Raw genomic sequence first — 9,426 nt, forward strand, 5'->3', positions numbered from 1 at the left:
GCCACCCAACGAGAGCATACAGTCGTGGCCAAAAGTTTTGAGAATGACACAATATTCCACATGACACAAACTTCCACAAAGCTTGCTGCTTCAGTGTCTTTAGATATTTTTGTCAGACGTTACTACGGAATACTAAAGTATAATTACAAGCATTTCAGAAGTGTCAAAGGCTTTTATTGACAATTACATGAAGTTCATGCAAAGAGTCCATTTTTGCAGTGTTGACCCTTCTTTTCAAGACCTCTGAAATCCACCCGGGCATGCTATCAATTAACTTCTGGCCTACCTCCTGAGTGATGGCAGCCCATTCTTGGGGCAGCAGGGTAGCCTAGTGGTTAGAGCATTGGACTAGTAACCGAAAGGTTGCAAGTTCATATCCCCAAGGTAAAAATCTGTCGTTCTGCCCCTGAACAGGCAGTTAACCCACTGTTCCTAGGCAGTCATTGAAAATAAGAATTTGTTCTTAACTGACTTGCCTAGTAAAATAAAATTCCTGCATAATCAATGCTTGGAGTTTGTCAGAATTTGTAGGTTTTTGTTTGTCCACCTGCCTCTTGAGGATTGACCACAAGTTCTCAATGGGATTAAGGTCTGTTGAGTTTCCTGGCCATGGACCAAAAATATCTATGTTTTGTTCCCCGAGCCACTTATGGCACGGTGCTCCATCATGCCGGAAAAGGCATTGTTCGCCACCAAACTGTTCCTGGATGGTTGGGAGAAGTTGCTCTTGGAGGATGTGTTGGTACCATTCTTTATTCGTGGCTGTGTTCTTCAGCAAAATTGTGTGTGGATGGGTTCAGGATGCTTTATCTTGGCATGACACAGGACTGATGGTAGCGCTCACGTTGTCTTCTCCGGACAAGCTTTTTTCCAGATGCCCCAAACAATCGGAAAGGGGATTCATCAGAGAAAATGACTTTACCCCAGTCCTCAGCAGTCCAATCCCTGTACCCTTTGCAGAATATCAGTCTGTCACTGATGTTCTTCCTGGAGAGAAGTGGCTTCTTTACTGCCCTTCTTGACACCAGGCCATCCTCCAAAAGTCTTCGCCTCTCTGTGCTTGCAGGTGCACTCACACTTGCCTGCTGCCATTCCTGAGCAAGCTCTATACTGGTGGTGCCACGATCCTGCAGCTGAATCAACTTTAGGAGACGGTCCTGGCACTTGCTGGACTTTCTTGGGCGCCCCGAAGCCTTCTTCACAACATTTGAACCACTCTCCTTGAAGGTCTAGATGATCCGATAAATGGTTGATTTAGGTGCAATCTTACTGGCTGCAATATCCTTGCCTGTGAAGCCCTTTTTGTGCAGAGCAATGATGATGGCACGTTTCCTTGCAGGTAACGTATCGTTTCCTTGCACAACGTACCACCGGGAACAAACTACCTGCCCTCCAGGACACCTACACCACCCGATGTTACAGGAAGGCCATAAAGATCATCAAGGACAACACCCACCCGAGCCACTGCCTGTTCACCCCGCTATCATCCAGAAGGCGAGGTCAGTATAGGTGCATCAAAGCTGGGACCGAGAGACTGAAAAACAGCTTCTATCTCAAGGCCATCAGACTGGTAAACAGCAACCACTAGCATTGAGTGGCTGCTGCAAACACACTGACTCAACTCCAGCCACTTCAATAATGGGAATTGATAGGAAAGGATGTAAAATATATCACTAGCCACTTTAAACAATGCTACCTAATATAATGTTTACATACCCTACATTATTCATCTCATATGTATACGTATATACTGTACTCTATCATCTACTGCATCCTTATGTAATACATGTATCACTAGCCACTTTAACTATGCCACTTTGTTTACATACTCATCTCATATGTATATACTGTACTCAATATCATCTACTGTATCTTGCCTATGCTGCTCTGCACCATCACTCATTCATATCTTTATGTACATATTCTTTATCCCCTTACACTGTGTATAAGATATTAGTTTTGGAATTGTTAGTTAGATTACTTGTTGGTTATTACTGCATTGTCGGAACTGGAAGCACAAGCATTTCGCTACACTCGCATTAACATCTGCTAACCATGTGTATGTGGCAAATAAAATTTGATTTGATGGTTTGATTTGAACCATGGTTGACAGCGGAAGAACAATGATTCCAAGCACCACCCTCCTTTTGAAGCTTCCAGTCTGTTATACGAACTCAGTCAGCATGACAGAGTGATCTCCAGCCTTGTCCTCGTCAACACTCACACCTGTTTTAACGAGAGAATCACTGACATGATGTCAGCTGGTCCTTTTGTGGCAAGGCTGAATGAAATGCAGGGGAAATGTTTCATTCATTTGCATGGCAAAGAGGGACTTTGCAATTAATTGCAATTCATCTGATCACTCTTCATAACATTCTGGAGTATATGCAAATTGCCATCATACAACTGAGGCAGCAGACTTTATGAAAATTAATATTTGTGTCATTCTCAAAACTTTTGGCTACGACTGTACAGGTCGCAGTGGTGGGTGGTATATGGGGCTTTGGTGACAAAATGGATGGCACTGTGATAGACTGCATCCAATTTGCTGAGTAGAGTGTTGGAGGTTATTTTGTTAATGTCATCGCCGAAGTCAAGGAACGGTAGGATAGTCAGTTTTACGAGGGTATGTTTGGCAACATGAGTGAAGGATGCTTTGTTGCGAAATAGGAAGCTGATTCTAGATTTAATTTTGGATTGGAAATGCTTAATGTGAGTCTGGAAGTTGAGTTGACAGTCTAACCAGACACCTCGGTATTTGTAGTTGTCCACATATTCTAAGTCAGAACCTTCCAGAGTAGTGATGCTAGACGGGCGGGCAGGTGCGGGCAGCGATCGGTTGAACAGCATGCATTTAGTTTTACTTGCATTTAAGAGCAGTTTGAGGCCACGGAAGGAGAGTTGTATGCCATTGAAGCTCGTCTGGAGGCTTGTTAACACAGTGTCCAAAGAAGGACCAGAAGTATACAGAACGGTGTCGTCTGCGTAAAGGTGGATCAGAGAATCACCAGCAGCAAGAGCGACTTCATTGATATATACAGAGAAAAGAGTCGGCCCGAGAATTTATCCTTGTAGCACCCCCACAGAGACTGACAGAGGTCCGGACAACAGGCCCTCCGATTTGACACTGAACTCTGTCTGAGAAGTAGTTGGTGAACCAGGCGATGCAGTCATTTGAGAAACCAAGGTTGTTGAGTCTGCCAATAAGAATGAGGTGATTGACAGAGTCGAAAGCCTTGGCCAGGTCGATGAATACGGCTGCACAGTATTTTCTTTTATCGATGGCGGTTATATCGTTTAGGACCTTGAGCGTGGCTGAGGTGCACCCATGACCAGCTCGGAAACTAGATTGCATAGCGGAGAAAGTACGATGGGATACGAAATGGTCGGGGATCTGTTTGTTAACTTGGCTTTCGAAGACCTTGGAAAGGCAGGGTGGGATAGATATAGGTCTGTAACAGTTTGGGTCTAGAGTGTCTCCCCCTTTGAAGAGGGGGATGACCGCTTTCACTTACACACTCCCCCTCCAAGCCCCTATCTTCCTTGAGAATATATTGAAGGGATGGCATCCCTCAACACCACTGGATCATAACTGCACTTGTGAGAGATAGTAATCAATCATTTATTTTCTTAAATGTGGAAGAAGTCACATCACACAATGTCCAGTAAATCCAAAGTCCTCACATAGCTTCTCTCTGTTATTTACTGATACTGATTAGGACTACCTGTGAGGTTTGAAGTGTTAGAATACATTGATCAAGCCTGGGCTTGTCCTTCCATTGGTCAAAGAGAAACCTCATATCGCCAACAAGCTTGTGTACCCACAATGCACTGGGGAGCAGCTCGACTCTTCAGTCTCTGTCAGGTTAAGAGATGTTACTCTATAAAAGCATGGTAGCTGAAGTCTTTGTGGTAGGAAATAGGGAGGAGGGAATATTTTTTACAATGTGGACCACTGTTTACACTCCCTAAATGATGGCTAAAATGGTCACTTGGAAACAACAGACACTTGGAAAACAACGGCTGTTGGGGCTTCTCAATATGGCCAGATAAATGGCCCACTGTGACCAGGGACTGAGAGGAGATATGGGGTCCAAGAGACACCACTACACATATACTGGTACTGAGGCAGAGAGCAGAGAGCAGGGGACAGTCTACAAGCCATCATTAAAGGTCCTTACAGGCCATGGGTCTACTCTACGCTTACAGAGCATTCAGAAAGTATTCAGACCCCTTGACTTTTTCCACATTTTGGGAATATTACAGCCTTATTCTAAAATCCATTCTAAAATTGATTAAATAATCTACACACAATGCCCCATAACGACAAAGCAAAAACAGGTTTTTTAATTTTAAAAAAAATGTTTTATGGAAATATCACATTTACATAAGTACTCAGAGCCTTTACTCAGTAATTTGTTGAAGCACCTTTGGCAGCGATTACACCCTTGAGTCTTCTTGGGTATGACGATACAAGTTTGGTACACTTGTATTTGGGGATCCTCTCAAGCTCGGTCAGGTTGGATGGAGAGTGCCGCTGCACAGCTATTTTCAGGTCTCTCCAGAGATGTTCGATTGGGTTCAAATCCAGGCTCTGGTTGGGCCACACAAGGACATGCAGAGACTTCTCCCGAAGCCACTCCTGCTTTGTCTTGGCTGTGTGCTTAGGGTCTTTGTCCTGTTGGAAGGTGAATCTTCGTCCCAGTCTGAGGTCCTGTGCAGGTTTTCAAGGTTCTCTCTGTACTTTGCTCCATTCATCTTTCACTCGATCCTGACTAGTCTACCAGTCCCTGCCACTGAAAAACATCCCCACAGCATGATGCTGCCACCACCATGCTTCACTGTAGGGATGGTGCCAGGTTTCCTCCAGACATGACGCTTGGCATTCAGGCCAAAGAGTTCAATATTGGTTTCATCAGACCAGAGAATCTTGTTTCTCATGGTCTGCGAGTGCTTTAGGTGTCTTTTGGCAAACACCAAGCATGCTGTCATGTGCGTTTTACTGAGGAGTGGCTTCTGTCTGGCCACTCTAGCATAAAGGCCTGATTGGTGCAGTGCTGCAGAGATGGTTGTCCTTCTGGAAGGTTTGGCCGGGCAGCCAGCTCTAGGAAGAGTCTTGGTGGTTCCAAACGTCTTCCATTTAAGAATGATAGAGACCACTGTGTCCTTGGGGTCCTTCAATGCTACAGACATTTTTTGGTAGCCTTCCCCAGGTCTGTGCCTCGACACTGTCTCTGAGCTCTCCAGACATTTCCTTCGACCTAATGGCTTGGATTATGCTCTGACATGCAGTCAACTGTGGGACCTTACATAGACAGGTGTGTGCCTTTCCAAATCATGTCCAATCAATTGAATTTACCACAAGTGGACTCAATCAAGTTGTAGAAACATCTCAAGGATGATCAATGGAAACAGAATGCATCTGAGCTCAATTTCAAGACTCATAGCAAAGGCTCTGAATACTTAGTTAAATAAGGTTTTTGTGTTTTTTATTTTTAATAAATGTGCATTCATGTCTATAAACCTGTTTTCACTTTCATTATAGGGTATTGTGTGTAGATTGATGAGGGAAAAACATAATTAAATAAATTTTAGAATAAGGCTGTAATGTAACAAAATGTGGAAAAGGTCAAGGGGTCTGAATACTTTTCCCGAATGCACTGTACGTACTACAGAATAAGTTAAACATTTTTGAACTTACAGAACTGGATAGAGATCATTTTGAAAATACCTAAATTAGTTTTGACATACCCCTCTGATGGTAATTATCAAGTAAATTAGATAGTGTATGCTATGTAATCTAATTAAACTCTCAAAACAGCACTATTATAGGACAGGCAATAGAGATGTTAATATACTGTACTAGTCCTTCTTTGAATCCTTGACGAGAGTTCTAAAAGGCCTGTTTTGTGTTTCCAGAGCCGAGGCTGTCAGAGACCGTGTGAATCAAACAGGATTTTCGCAAACCAAAGATAAATGCAGTTGAAATGAGAGGCTGTGTTGTTTCCAAACTCCGCCATTGCTTCGACCATGGAGAGGATACTTCTGAGAGAAGGAGCTTTCCTCTGGTGATTAGAGTCAAAGAGACAGGCTTGGCTCACTAAAACTTTCATCAGCCATCATCAAGCCCAGTCCTCAAGGTGTGCAGCCCCCCACCCACCCACCCACACAGCCAACCCCATCCCATTGCCACTGACATGACATGCAAAGAGGGAGAGAGAGAGCAGCGGAATTGGCTCATCCTCATCACTTTCCTCATTCTTTAGTGGAGATGAATATGAAAAATCTTTAAATGTTGAGGAGAAGGAAAATGAATTAGTAATAGACTTACAAGGACTAAGAGCATGCACAGGTAGGGAAATTACTTTTTACGTCATAACAAATATTTTATTCCACTTTTACTGATGAGCATCGGCTAAAAGGTACATTTTCCCGAGATGTAAAGATATTCAATAAAGGCCACTTAATGGGATAGTTAAAAAATAACCCAAAAAGCTTTTTGATGTAAAGACAGTAATTCTCTTAACAACATTGATCAACCTGTCATGCTTTCATTATGGCACTATACCTTTTAGCAGCCATGCACTAGGCTAATAGCATTATAAGTCTCTAAAACACCAAGTTTCCTCTCTGCCCTTGTCAGGTCCAGTCTGTTGTCCCTCCTCAGACTTCACATGCAGGGCCAGCAGTTACAGTTGCCATAAAAGGCCTGTCACTAAGTGTCTGTATCATAACGTAGGCCTAACCATTTTCTAGCTTATTCTCACAGATATGCATCACTTTGCAAGATCGGTTCATTAGTGGAAATAACACACTTGCCCCAGCACATCCAAACATCCAAGGAGCGTCACCGCCATTACCAGTTTACCTGCAGAGCCTCCTCCCGGCTGTGATCTGATTGGTCAATGCGTCGAAGGCGCTCGTGGTAAAGGGTCCGGAATTCCACCAGGAGTTTCTGACTGGTAATCTATCAACACAAATAAACACATATTACCATCAACACAACTGATGCATGGACAATGACAAACCTTTAACTAAAACAGAAAATTGTGACATTGCCTACAGTACCATGTTGAGAGAGACGCCGTAAAAAAAACAGGGATGGGAATTCAGTGCGGGCATCAGTGTCTGAGCTGGCCACTGATGCTCGTCAGCTACTCTCATAGGGACTGTGACTGTCGAGAAGTGCAGCAGCCCACACAATAAATGGCTTTAATAACATACCTGAATCCTCAGGTGCGTAAAGCCCTTGTTTTTCACTTCATCATTTTTAATTATGTGCTGAAAAACTTACCCAGAGTCCCTTGCTTCAGACCACAATGCCTTGTTATATTCTCTCTAACAGCAGTAATTAATCTAGGGAGCATAGCCTCTCTTTGAGGAGCGGCCTATAAAACACATTTCACTCCGACAACTAATAAGTTATAACAATGGCAGATAAAGAGAAACTGTGCACCAAAGGAGCAGGTGAGATTTGGGGAAAGAACAAATGAAAATGCCCAAAACTCAGAGGTTTAAAACAACTCTATTTGTGGGTATGTGTGAGTGAGCTGCATCAAAATCTTCTGTGAGATTTTAAGTAATGAAAAAGGAAATGAGAATAAATCATATCTTGCTGCAGAGTAGCTTTTGACCTGGAGAATGATCTTGATAGTGGTGGTGCTGTCCATATAATTCATATTGATGTTTACACAACACCACCCCCAATCTTTCTTATCTCACTTCTGACCAAATCATATTCTGGATTAGATTGAACCAACTCCAGATCGAGATGGAGAGAGAAAGCAAGAGGAGAGCAAGAGTGAGAAAGAGATAAAATATCTCTTTAACGGGAGGTTTAGCCACAAGTTTGTATAAAATGTTTAGTTCATTAACAAATCAGGCTAAAGCATTAACATTACATTTAGAACTAGCTAACTTCACAAACTGCAAACAGCACGCACCTATCTGAGGCACAACCTTCATTACACATCTTTGTGGCAGTGTTTTGCATCACGAGCCTCAGCAAGATCTCCTGAGTGAAATGGATAGATAGTAGCAGCAACCCAGCTAGCTACTTTGACAAACAGTGACACAAGTGTTTTCCAGGATATGGCTATAAACCCACAGGCAGTATAAACTTCTTGAAAGACCAGTGGGTCGCCTAACGTGGGCAGCCAAATAGGTAACGTTAGCTTATAGCTATATCATTATGTGGCTAATTCCGTTAGCTGGCTAGCTAACATGGTTGTGTTGTCTTCATTACCTGTTGCACTCCGGCTGCTTATAATTTCATTCGGTTTCGGATATGCCAAGTGGCTTTATGAGGCGCCTTGCACAGATTTAATCAACTTTCAGCAAGTGAAAGTCTCCCTTCTACTTTGCATTAAAAATGCAGTGGTAAACTTATTATGTTCCGTTTTTAACCGCTGTCACCACATTCTAACGTCACCCGCCTGGAAGTCCCCATCTCCCGCTTCTGCACCTGCACATCCTGTCAGTTCCACTTCCAAAAGAGATACTAGCCAATCGGGCAATGATTTTGTGAAGCGCGTTGTCTTTAGAACCAATCACAGTGTAAACATTGCCACGAGGAGGCGTGAACCAATTTTGTTTTGAGAGCGAAAGTCCCAGATTTCCATGGAAACTTGCACAGCTAACTAGCGTTTGGGTTATGACGAGCGTGCATAACTGTCCGTTGGACTGTCCCCTTTCTTGTCCTTTGTCGTTTGGGACTGGCAGATGCAAATATTGTTTGAGTGTGGCAACCTTTTTAGGCAGTGATGAATTAAAGTAGAACTATTTGTTTTAGTGACAGTTACACATGTATAATGCTAAATGCAATATAAAAATCAACAAAAAACGAAGTTATTATCTATTCCAGATTTCTCTATAGGCTACCACTGTACCTGTACAGATCAGAAAATGGGATGTCCAGATTGTGTGTTATTATAATTGTTTTACTTGCACCTTATTCCAGGTATGGTCAGTGATATCACACTTTGCCTTTATGTCTGGCCCTTACAACTGAAAATAGCCCATGTGGTCTGATGTTCTCATAACATTCTGCCTGCACAGTGGTTTCATCTCCTTGGAACCTCTTTCCCTTGCAAATATAGGACACTTTATTGAAATTGAATTTCCAATGGTCCTTTGTTTCATGAAGAATAGAAAGTAATGGGCAGAATATATTGATAGTTATATGCTGCTCCTCGCTGCCCAGTAAGCTTGGAATGTGTTCATGTTGAGAATCATAAGGCAAAGCGTGCTGAAAGCCGCATGATTGCTATATTACTAGATTATTGACTTGAAAATTGCCTTCCCTCTATTCCTGTTTATTATGAGCATATTTGTTTCCTGTCTTAAACTCCCTGGCCTTAAACGGCTATCAGGGTGCATGATGAATAAGAGATACTGAAACTGATTGCTAACAATATTATTTCTTAT

At 42.7% G+C, this 9,426-nt stretch overlaps 1 long non-coding RNA gene across 2 annotated transcripts in view; it reads right to left on the bottom strand.

The window, feature by feature from the left end:
• The window catches only part of LOC135548865 (uncharacterized), a 118,438-nt gene extending 109,970 nt beyond the window's left edge, over positions 1-8,468 (bottom strand). For both annotated transcript variants that reach the window (XR_010456900.1, XR_010456899.1), the window contains exons 1-2: positions 8,246-8,468; positions 6,869-6,967 (exon numbers count right to left, since the gene is read on the bottom strand). This is a non-coding gene — a long non-coding RNA (uncharacterized LOC135548865). The remainder of the gene's footprint in view (positions 1-6,868; positions 6,968-8,245) is intronic.
• Positions 8,469-9,426: the final 958 nt, after the last annotated feature.

This window comes from Oncorhynchus masou, chromosome 1 (assembly GCF_036934945.1).
Source record: "Oncorhynchus masou masou isolate Uvic2021 chromosome 1, UVic_Omas_1.1, whole genome shotgun sequence".
NCBI lineage: Eukaryota > Metazoa > Chordata > Actinopteri > Salmoniformes > Salmonidae > Oncorhynchus > Oncorhynchus masou.